The following is a 12,648-nucleotide window of genomic DNA, read 5'->3' as shown; positions in this document are numbered from 1 at the left end:
GGAACTCCTGCAATCTCTTTCCTTGGCATCCTTTATGGCCACCTGCAGTGCATGGCCCATACACTGCATTGGGATACACAGAAAGCTTCTTAGAGCTGCTGAACATTTTGTGCGTTGTCTGTCACAACTTAAATGAGTACCTTCTGCCGTGACTGCTCCTAGTCGTCCACCATAGTCTGCAGGTACTCCAGGATATTGGAGGCAGTGTGGCTTTCAATGGTAAGCTGGTTTGCAACTGTATAAGCTCTCCTTTCGAAGCCAGAAGTCGGGCAGTGGCAGGTGAGGCCGATGTAGCATTGATTAACTCTCGAGACCTACACGTCGCTCGTAGATGAGATAGATTGTGCACCTTCCTCGATGTCCACACGCATTTGTTCCTTCACAGCCTCCACGATGACTGAGTACAACTTGGGGATGATCATTCTGGAAAATGTACTGCGGCTAGGAGCCCCGTGGAGTGGTTCCATGTGATGCATTCGCTATCTGAATCCACGACTTTCAACACTGTCGTACGGTTGAAGGTTGAGATCCGGCATCCAGACAATCCTGGTGGTTACTTCCGTTCCCTTACGCTGCGTCAACTCCTTTCCGGGCTTCATTGCACTTTTGATAGACAGCTGTGAGGCACCCGCTGTCCTTTGCTTGCTTTTCACTTTTTGTTACAAACGAACTGTGCAGCAAACAATGTTTTTTCTATTTATTTATTTATTTAGAAATACTGTTCACTGCTTTTAAGGGGCTTCAACAGGTGTCGGGAATAAAAGATAGCAGAAATATACAAAACATGATCCGCAATCCAACATGGTTGCTCCACAACATTTCAGTAAATATGAGTGTGAACGGTTGAACGGCATAAGCGATACCAAGTAGACACGTGCATGTAAACAAAGCACAAAAAATATTAAAATATTTTGCACATCCTATCAATTCATAGCAAAAAGAACTAGTATTATCACAATCTGTGGAAAAAACAATTTATGGCAAGGCTAAACGATTAAGGCCCCCTATTACGGCATATACACTACTAAGTGCGGCAAAATGCAGTGCAAAGCGTACACCCGTGCCTGCGTACACCCGCCGGCAAAGTGTACACCCGTGCCTGTGTACACCCGCCGGCAATATGAAGGTGAACACCTTACCTGACTTTTTGCCTGTTTTACGGCTTTCTAAAGCTATATTAACTCTCAACGTCTCACATGGTACGTGGCTTGGGGGTCTAAACTTTGCATTTTAGCCCTCTTCTGGAACAGAGCTTGTTCCAAAACTTGCAGGAGCGTCAAAAACAAGAAGAGGGCTGTTCATCTTCATATTGCTCACGGGTGTACATGAATTGTAAAATAAATTAGTCATTTGTAGAGCCCTGCGTGGATAACAGTTTGATTATCCGCATCCTATCTGCATCCACAGACTTTGTATCTGTATCTGAACCGCATCTGCAAACGTTTTACATTATTGTATCCGTATTCGATCCGCATCCGCATAATTTGTATCCGTATCCGAACCGCATCCACATAATTTGGAACCACATCCGACTCACAATCCAGGTATTCCTTGTATATCATAACATCAAGCATGAACGAAAAAAGAAAAGAAAAATGCAAAAAGAATTTTTAAGTTGTTTGCTTATTTTTGTACAAATAAATCTCTGGGTCACCATTCAATGGGGATATCATTTTATCATCAGTTTCATCGTATTTATATTAAAAGCGATCAGTCTTCCCGAGACACTGCGCGTCGAAGCAAAATTTCTCTCAGTTATGTGATCGTCCTTGGAGTCCGCGACACTCTGCCTGGTGAAAGTCTTCCGCTCTTTCCCTGCCAATGTACTAGCTTTCTCGGGACGATTGATGCCCTGCATTCTTTACTTTTTTTATAGATTGCATTTTTGATGAGATGGAACACACTAACTGAAGTGATCTTCGGTGAGAATCAGATCTTTTTTAGGATCCCTATTGTTTCTTCGAAACGCGTTTTGTGGAAATATGTTTCGTTTACAACTTTTCATGTACATACTTTTCATGGACACACGGTTTGTCGATTCTGTATGTTTCGTGGGCACATGCCCCTATGACGTTTTGTCGACAACGCATTTCTTCACTAAGCCGCTGAAAACCTAGCGCGCGATTCACTAAGGCGCGAAAAGCTAGCACGCGATCCACTAAGCCACGCTTAACCAAACCATACCCCCTCCCCCTGTAATCAAGGCGAGACGCAAAAAGTTTGTTACGAAAATAGCAGGGTTGTGTGTGACGAAAAATCTCAACTTTTCTTAATAACTGCCCAGTGGCAATCAGTCGACGAACTGAATGCCACCGGGCAAAAATTTAGATCCGGATCCGCGGATATCCACATCCGGCAGCCCTTGACATCTGCATCCGATTCGCAATCCGCCAAAATTTGTCTAATTTTTATCCGCATCCACCAGTTCATTCCGGATATCTGCGGATATGCAGGGCTCTAGTCATTTGCTTTTTATCAAGAACACACTGACTTTGTTTAGGAAAATTATGGTTAGGAAAGTAATATAATACTTAACATTTTTCTACTTTAGACCTGCAGCAGAATGCCTGGAGAGTGCAACTGTTAAAACAAGATTTCCAAAAAGTAATTTATTTTATGCTAACATTGGCAGTAATAAATCAAATAATTTTTTTGCCTTTTATGTCATTTACAAAATCTTAACATCTCTTATAAAAGACATTCAAAAAGTCAAAAAACAATTCCACAGTTGCATTGCCCATAAAATTCCAGTTAAGAAAAAGAATGAGTGAGTCTCCTCTTTTCCCATTAACAAACAATAGTTTTCTTAAACTGAAATTTATGACAAAAAGTGGAACGGAAAAAAATGTGTTCAAAGTGCCCCAACCGCAACCTCTTCTTCTTGCATCGGTGGACCGAAAATAATTTATAAAAAATTAACTAGTATGCAGTGCAGAACTAATGAAACTTTCTGGGAATACTCTCTAGATGTTGGTGGATGTAAATATGGCATTTTTCAAAATCAAGCATTTTTTTGCAGAAATTTTTTTTTCTGGGTGGGCGTTCCTCCTTAAGTTAACTTAAGTCTTTCCAGTTTGTTAACCCCAGGTATTTAAAACTGTTGACCCCGACTAATGGACAACCACCAAATTCATAAGGAAAATAAATAGCCTTTTTAGTTTCGTTAGTTATTCTGGCAAACACAGTTTTCTGGGTATTTCTTTCCATCTCCCATCTTAACCACCAATCCTGAATAGGCCTAAGAGACATATTTAACTTGCATTGTTCATTTTAATTTTTAATTTTTGAATATAATAAATAGTCATCAGCAAATAACTGTACAGTAACATGCGGATTTACTACAGCCGCAATATCATTAATGCAAATTAAGGACAGCCGAGGGTACCCTGGCAAATTTCAAACGCGTGCCGTTTATTTCTACGTACCGCACTCGGTTAGATAAATATGCCCGATCCACTGTATGACGCTGTGGTTCACTCCATACAAAGAAAGTTTATGAAGTAGTTTATAATGAGGCACTTGAATGGTTCAGATAGATCAAGGCAGATAGCTCCAATCTGACCTCGCTCGTTGGAAGCAGCTGCAAAATTATTAAATGTTTCCATGAGTTGCGTGTCTGTGGATAAGTGCTGGCGAAACCCACAATGATTAGGATAAAAAAGGATAGATGATTAGAAAAACACGCATGATGCTTTAGACACTATATGCTGAAATAATTTGCACACAGTACACGTTAACGATATGGGTCGATGATTTTCAACTTTGTGCTTTCTGCCTTTTTTAAGAATTGGTGCGACCTTCGCACTACGTTAGTCGGGGTATGTGATGTCGTAACGATGCCTGAAAAATAATAGGAAGATATTTTAAAATTCATTCTGCATACCTTCTAAAGAACTCATTTGGTATTTTGTCCGGTCCCATGGACATCTTTATATCTATATTTAGTAGGAGCGAAAATATCCCCTCCTCGGGTTGATAAATAAATCTTTCGTAATGGTACGTCCAGTATTAGACCTCAAATTCTCTAATGAAGCACCATCGTTGTTAACACAGTGTGAAAATATTAATTGAACTTATTAGCTACCGTATGTCATTTGCGTCTGCAATAACCTCATCATTCTAAAGGATGTATTCAAATCACTCTTTCCGAAATGCTAAGTGATGCCAAAATTTTTTTGGTGCAGATTTTATGAAATTTGGCAGAGTTTCAGAAAATAGTGATTCTTAGCTGTAACCAGCTTTTCTTGTTGAAGGCATGGCAGTTCTGAAAACTCCTCCTCGTTTTCTTTTCTTGTGCGAAACTTGCGCTTGATTTTGCACTTCAGTTGGATAATCTCTCAGGTAACCCACAGATTAGATCTTTTTGTTATTTAACTTTTGAAATAAGTATGAAATCTTCTAAGCAATAGGCAACAATGCATTTAAATTCATCCCATAAAGAGTCCACGTCACGTGCACTATCGGAAGCTGAAAACTGATCAAATGCTAGCTCAAGGTAGTCTAGCACACTGACGTCGTCTGCTTTAGAAAAATTAGGCACGTGGATTGAGCATTTCGACTCCTTGCGACCTTTTGTAGTTTTGAAACATAAAAATACCAACTTATGATCGGAGATGCCACCGTGAATAGACTCTTCGTGCCCAGGTATATTACCGCTTAGAAATATTAAATCTAACAGTGAACTGGTGTTTCTAACTTCACGAGTGCTACCCGTGACAACCTGTGTCAAACTGTTGCCAAATGAAATATTGAGTGGAACGTTGATATGATTTACATTTAAGTTTCCCATGTAAAACCTGTTCCGATGTATTCCCGGTAGATAAAAATCACCGGCCATAATAAGTCGTGTTCCTAGTTTAATATTATTACCAATCTAGTCATGAACTGCTTCCAAAACTAGAATAGGAGCATCCGAGGGCCCATAAAATGTGCAGATGACATAATGTGTATTATAAAAGTTTATTTTATACCAAATGCTTTCAACATTCTAAAATCCTTCTATTACTACATACTCACTATTATTTTTAGGTATCTGTGCCACACCACCTTGTCTGGTTTCCCTATCTTTCGTGACCATCTTATAACCTGATGGCAGCAGTTCACCATCACTTAGTTCGGGGTGTAACCATACCTCAGTCACCACCACAATGTGGGGTTATATAGCATTAGCTCCTGCTCAGCTCAAGTTCAGAAACTTAATTTGCTAGATCATGTGTGTTTAGGTTTACGAGTCGAAATTCCTCGTTTTTTTTTTTATGGTCATTGAGTCACCCTTCATAGTTGTCGAATCTATTCCTAGGAAGTTTGCTGCTACAGTCATTCTCGTCATGCCAAGAGTAAAAGTTACCGTTAATCTGAATCTTAGCATGAACAAGCTTTACCCATGCGCCATTCTCGCTCTCAGCTCTGGCACTTTCCCAAAGCATCTTTCATCATGTCATCGTGGCCTGCGAAAAGTCGTCTGAAATAGATATTTTTAATCCCTTCAATTCTCTGCAGCTGCGGACGATATCAAGTTTTTCATTGAAGTATGTGAAGTTCCCCATGATTGACCTTATTTTATTCGTTGCATCCTCCCAATGCGGCGCACTCGCTCGACCGACTTTACGACGACTCCCAAGCGACCCTGAAAAATCTTAGTGACTACTTTCAACTTAGGTCCTCGTTTGTTTCTTCCCGGTTCTCGGGGACGCCAAAGATCACCAAATTGTTCCTTCGGCTGCGATCAGAAGATCGCAGCCGAAGACACAGCAGAATCAACACAGTTGATTCTGATGTGTCTGAATAATGCCACTCAACACTTTGAACATGTTTTCAAGATGACCGACTTTATCATTACTGTTCTTCGCAGAAGTTTCGAGTTGTGTAATTTTGTTTGCTATTTATCCATCCCTTTATGAAAGCTGGTTTGATTTTCTTTTATGTCCTTAACTTCATCTCTCATTTTTCTCTGGTTTTCTAGCATTTCAGGCATCACCTTTTCAACTCTTGTCTCTGGGCCAGGATTTAGCCCGACATCACCAGAAAGGAGTAGTAACATCATTTTAGAGCAACATGAGACACAGTCAAAACACACTTTGGGGCACGGCAAAACAGACAGGTGTCAATCGTCACTTCTATATATACAATAGCTTTCAGCACTAACTTAAATGGCAAACAACAAAGGCATTTCAGCCGACGTGATTCTCGCAGAGTGGCCCTGCCTACAAAAGCCAGCTGCGGTCGGTACAGTACTGTTAAGCTTCGGGCCATTGTTCCACGATGTTGCCAATGCTTTTTCAATTTAGGGTGATATTCCACTGTCGATAATTGGTGCTAGTATGTGAGTTTCGTTGAAGCTTGTTGTCATTTGGCCCGTTGCACCTGAATGGCAAACAACAAAGGCATTTCAGCTGAAGCGATTCTCGCAGAGTTGCCGTGCCCACGAGCTGTTCTTCAGGTGGTTTGCCAATGGTGCTTTCGCGCTCGATGGGGTTCGAAGTTTCACATCGCAGCCCTTGCACGTTGCTTCTTAAGGCGAGTTCTTTACGAAACGCTTCCGGATAGCACTTTTTGTCCGTTCAGTCATGTTGCTCCTGATGGGGACCAAAAAACTGGCAGAGTGCGTTTTCCGATAGAGAAATTGAGCACGATATGGGAACTGCAGCCTTTGTTTTGAGCACGCCTTGCAAATATGGCGTCGTTTATGCCCACGTGGAGTCAGGCGTGCAAAGATTTGTGGAGAGCCGAAAAAAATCTGTACACATCACACTCCCGAGGTGGTGCCGCTTGTATTTCTCCACCTTCTCCAGCCTGCGAAACGCTAAAGAAAGCAGTGCACTATATGGCCTACAGGTGGCACCACCGCCAGCACTGTTGTGGTTTATGGGCCTACTTTGCAATATGAGATGCGAGGAGGAGGCGAGAGTGTCGATTTTCTGCAAGCGTCCTCTGCTGTTCTCCTTGCCACACACCAAATCACGCATGCGCATGAGGTGTCTGCCATTAAATTGCAAATGCTCTTCATGATCTCCTCCCTGGTTTCAGTTGTTCCCTCTCCTTTAATGCTGTTCCATTTCTGTTCTGTTCCGTTTTGGCGTTTCTGGCCTGTCTAGGTTCGAACGTTCAAACAATGATGATGGTCGTTTTCCAGCATGGTCAATGTGACTATAACTAGTATGTGGTATTGCGGTTGCCAATCTCTGTGAAGCGTGCCGAGCGTGTTTTGCAACGATGCTTGGATTCGAAACAAAGTGGCTTTTTCTTGTGAAGAAAATAAGGCATGGTGCAGCATCGTTTACTCCAGCATCCCAACAATTCATTTGACTGTATGACGATCGTGATTAGACCTGCAATTATGAGCTTTGTGGCATTCATTATTTATTCCTAGCCTGTGCGCTAGATCGTGGTGCGAAGGTCAGATTAAAATGTGTTTCTCGCATGCCCTGTCCAACATTACTACATGCTACAAACGCAAGAAAAAACGGGTCTTTTGTCGGTTGACTCCGTGTGAACCGCCAACTTACGCCGAATATACACAGAATATTTGTGTGATTGAATATACTGGGAATTGGATTCGCGAATCGAATTATTGGAGAACTTGCTATCCGATTCGGATTCGTATATTCAAGTATTTGCACACCCCTACTTTCAACCACCTTTACATTTTCAGGGTTGTTTAAACATTTCCCATTCTTTCATTCTGCATATGTATGTGTCTTTGGCAGGCAGAAATTTTCTGTTCAATCATTTTTTCAGTTGAGATCTTAATCACATTTACGTTTAGAATGCGGTTTTAACCCTTTCCAATTTTTGTTCTGTGTATTTGCAAGTGTTCTGGATGCAGGCATTGTTATTTATTGTGAACATTGTATTGTACAAACTTGGAAGTTGATGAGACACGGTTACCAGGCGCTAGTAGTGCATCTACAAGTTTTCTGACTGACAGAAAGATTCTCAGATTAAGTATAGCCAATGTTAGGCTAGTTGAGCTTTGTGCATATCTTACACATGTTATTTGTTATGCATTAGTATACTTAGCATTGCAGGTGCCTTTAATAAGGTTTATGTACTTGCATGGTCTGCTAGGCTGAAAGTCTAAAACTAAGGAGAGTATCTTTTCCTTAGCACACAATCTGTTTGGCTTACAAAGTTTTCTAAGCGACTATCACTTTAATCATGCTGAATACATTGCGTCTTAATATTTTTGACAGTTTCAAGAGTCTATTCGCAAGAGTTATCAATCTGTCATAACTTCATCAGCACCTTTAGCTGTCTCGCAAGTTGTCTGAAGCGCTATGAAATGCTCAGGCGAGAGCGTAGGTTTGGGACGTGCTTTCTTTGTGTGAGCACTCCCACAAGAAGGCCACTTTCTAAAGCCACAAGCCTCTGCCTGTGCCTGCACAGACTCTTGAAAAGGGAGTATTGGGTGGACAGAGTAGGCCACAACGAATCAGATTGAGTGTTGTAATGTGATATAGAAGTATATATGTGTAGCATCCCTAAAAGTCATAAACATTGAAGAGGGTTCTGTGTGAGCTGCAGATGGTTCAACAAATTAAAGGACCCAATTTTCATCAGTTGCTGGATTCTGCCCTGTTTTACAATTGACAGAGATAGAACTAATAGGGTCACTAGAAAGCTCTCCAAAGTACCAAAATTCTCTTCTGTGGGCAACGTGCCACCATCTTGGCTCCATTTGCCAGCGGATTTTGTTTTTAATCTCTCCGCTCTGAGGGAGACCATCCAAATTTATGGTGACAAGTTGTTCTATAAAAAAAGTTTCTCGTACACCAACATTGTCTTGCGCCTGTTCTTGATCACTGTATTCAGGCACCAATCATTTTTGTTAATGTGTGACAACAGTGTACAAATAAGCTTTTTTTCTTTTGTTTTCTTGCAGTATTCTTTCTTAACAAAAAAAAGTGAGGAAAATGAATGAGTGCAGGGTTTGCGCTGCATCCAGTAGATGCTGCCTCCCGCTTTGACGAATTCTGGTGTGGCGGCTGTATTGAAGAACAACTTTTGAGACAAGAAAAAGGAACGAAAAGATATTTTAGGTGATTGGTGCTGATACAAAGGTCGAGCAGTTGATTGTGCATGGAGATACAAAGATGTTGACATTAACGAGAAATGCTTTTGGTGCGATGGCACATCACCGTGATCTACTGCATGTGGCTAATGGACAATTTGTAAAACTGAATGCCACTAGTGGCTGAGGGGCACTCTAGGAAACAACTGGCAACAAAAATTTGAGTTTCGATTTGCTTCATCGTACCACGACCAGCCACAGACACGACGGACGTGTACCTTGCTGTAGCCTTCGTAGATTGATCCACGTGTGCATATTACGCATATGCAGTAAGTATACTTTTCTTTTTATAGGTTAATCCCACGCTTAGCTATTCAAGACCAAAGCAAACCATGTCGCAGCATTGAAAGTGAGACAAGATGACTTCAGAATGAAAGGTAGAGCACAAGGACTTTGTGAAAGCCCATAGCTAATCTTGGTGCTGGCCCTCCTCAAAGTCTATTAAAGTTTAAAACAAACATGCCAAGATGGGGAGGAAAGCAGCGTATGTTGATAGGTGGCGTGTTCGGCTTTGTTGTTGCGACATGGTTTTGCTTTCGCCTTGAAGTTGCCGTCTAATAAAGTCGCTAAACGAAATATATGCTTTTAATGCATCACTTGCATTTGTAGAATAACACACGGAAGCTACGTCAAGGCACATTGCAGTGAAGTGCAAGGCGTAGAGTCTTTGGTTGGCTGCTGTACGATGGAGGTAACCGAGACCTGCGTCTCTGTTAGCAGTTGTTTCCCAGAATGCTCTTCAGCCAGTAGGGTGGCTCCGGTTTTACACATTGTCAGTTCAGAGTGGATTTGAAATTAAGGGAGCCAAAATGGTGATTGCCCTGCCAACCGCAACGAAACATATATACAACAATTGTTTTGCAAGAAGAAAAGGAATGTGATAATCTGTAAACCTACCATATCTAATTGCTCTATACTTCACATGAACTATTTTGTCCAACATTGTCATGGATAGCACAGCTTCAAGAAGGCTGCAGCATCTCTGCTGCCAGAATATGTGGTTTTGTTGTGCGTGTCACTCACGTTTGCTCTTGTGCGAAGGAGACACGTTGGAGCACTGTGGAAGCTATGCTAAGCTTGACAAAAGAGCATAAAATATTTGACGCCGAGTACAGGTAGCACCATGTGGGGGACAGAATCTCATACTTTTTCTGTACACGTCTCCTGAACTTGGTGAACATAACCATTGTGTATGTTCCATTAAAAGAATCTGAGACGGTGTTCTTTTCGGTGTGAGTTTTGCCCTTTTACTGCTCTGACAAAGAAATGCCTAGGTTATTGTTTCCTATCACTACAGTTTAACCTAGGGCTGAAGGCATGACTGTTCAGTCTCCCTCGGTAGGTGTCTCAGAGCACAATATACTAGTAGGTCTAAAATATATTACTAAACTAAAAAAAGATTTTTTTTTTCCCAGCTGACTTGAAACCAGTTTTCAAGAGCCTGGATATGGCATATGCTACAGTGGAAACACTTACCTTAGCCCTCTTGTAACCTATAGTAGCTAAGTGTTAAATGTTCTTTTTTTTTTTGCTCCTAATATAACTGTCCTTGCCTCTTCGACGGCTGTTGCTGTACATGTGCGGTGGTGATTACATATCTGAAAGTGCCCGCCTAAACGCGAAGCTTAGCGCATCGCGGGAGGCGTTGCAATTTGTTATGTCTTCGGAGAACTATAAACATTTTATTTGCAGAATGTTTCGGTTTGCTGGACTATTTATATATTCTGAATTAGAGGCACCGCGCACGTGATGCTCACTTTACATACTGGCTGCTCTAGTGGTAATGCCAAAGGAAGCACTGACTATTCCAGTTAACACTTCTAACACTTTTCGGAATTAAACTCAGAAAATGAGAGCTCGTTATCCGATAAAGAAGCTCTGCAAAGTACCTCCGGTTAGGAATCGAAAGGGGCTGTTATATTGCGGAAGCGGACATACTAAAATTGAAACCAATGCAAGAAAGGCGACAGTGTTTTGCCTTCAATATTTTCATTTGATGCTTCTAAACCTAAGCAGCTTGCAAGCACTTTACATGTGTATTGACCCTTTCCTTATATAGTATTCCTTTGGAAACAAAACCTAACCACAAAAAAAAAAAAAAAAAATCTAAAGAAAAGCAACTTGACTCCCATAGGGTTAATTAATGAAGCAGACTTATTTTACATGATTTCTTTCAGTTCTGTGGTTGTAAAATAGTCCAGTTTCATATTTTTAAATTTTGTTTCTTGAATTGACCCGAAATTCTTAATTTTTCTTTCATTTTAGTTGCCAAACTTGCAATTTTATCTCGGAACTGTTTATCTTTTTTGTATTGAATATTGACCACACGTTTGAAGAAATATACACAGTAATTTACCTTTGCTGGATAATTATATTTTTTTATGTGATAAATGAGTTACCCAGCTTCTCAGTTTTTTGGCTGCAGTTGCGAGAAACTCTTTTAAATGTGCAGAAATCCTAGAATGAAATTCTGGAAACAAAATCTGTGTGTCAACACCTATTGTAGCTGGTTGTCAGAACACCAGATGCCAATGATTATGAGGTGTTGGTCTGGATCTATTCATAAACGAACATGTTTTTAAAAATAATTTTTTTCAAAAAGAAAATGCATTGAAGGTGGGAGAAAGATTCAGCATCAGTCTATTGGGAGATTTAGGAAATTTCGTATGTTTTTACACATTTCTGAGGAAATTTCTTGGGGTGGTGCCCATCAGCTACAATCTGTAGCTAGGAGCTAAATACATTGACATATTGCTGCAACTGACTTCTAAGCTCTTGTTTTCTGCTGGCTTCAAATTTATGGTTTGAGGTTTACTGGCTGGCCATTATTTGAATGTTCATCTCTCACTACTAATATCAAACGATTGAGGGAATAAAAGCCACACACACACACACACAGATACTCATGAAGTTCCACAATTTATAACATGCGAAAAGCATTTTATATATTATAATGACTATCCAAAGCAAGAAAAGTTTTACTAAAGGAAGCCTTATGCAGTGGGGCATCATGTACTGTGAATGGGTTCAAGGATAAGCAATACTATTAATGCTTTTATGCCTGGAAATTACAAATCATGTTAAAAGGATTAATTTTTCTCTACTTTATTCCTTTATGCTTGTGGCTTTTTGGAGGGAGGTTGGGCATAGTTTATGTGATTCATTTTTCACACTAAGATTTTACAGACTAACATTTGTTACAATCTGTAAAACTGGAATCAAAACAACTTTTGATTCCAGCAATGAACAACTCTTATTTGCAGTGAGTATTTTGCACTACGTTGTGTGAGCAGCATGCTATTCACTGTCTTTGGGCAGATATTGCATTGTGTATCATTTGTTTCTCCCAAACTTGGGTCTATAAACCCACTTTACCAGTGTGTATTAGTTAGTTGTGTGCGGCCCCGACTTCTTCCGGACCAGGCCCCCTCTCTCGCGCTTGAACTGCACGGCGACTGTGGTCTTGACTGAGCAAATAGTTATAAAACAAACAAGCAACGAAGCCATCGAAATAAGGCAGGATGTGATGATAATGCCAAGCAGTGCTCGTCGTAAAGCAAAGCTCTCACTGCCTTTGA

Source organism: Ixodes scapularis, unplaced genomic scaffold (assembly GCF_016920785.2).
Source record: "Ixodes scapularis isolate PalLabHiFi unplaced genomic scaffold, ASM1692078v2 PGA_scaffold5__190_contigs__length_132052651, whole genome shotgun sequence".
NCBI lineage: Eukaryota > Metazoa > Arthropoda > Arachnida > Ixodida > Ixodidae > Ixodes > Ixodes scapularis.
Note: the sequence above shows the minus strand (reverse complement) of the source record.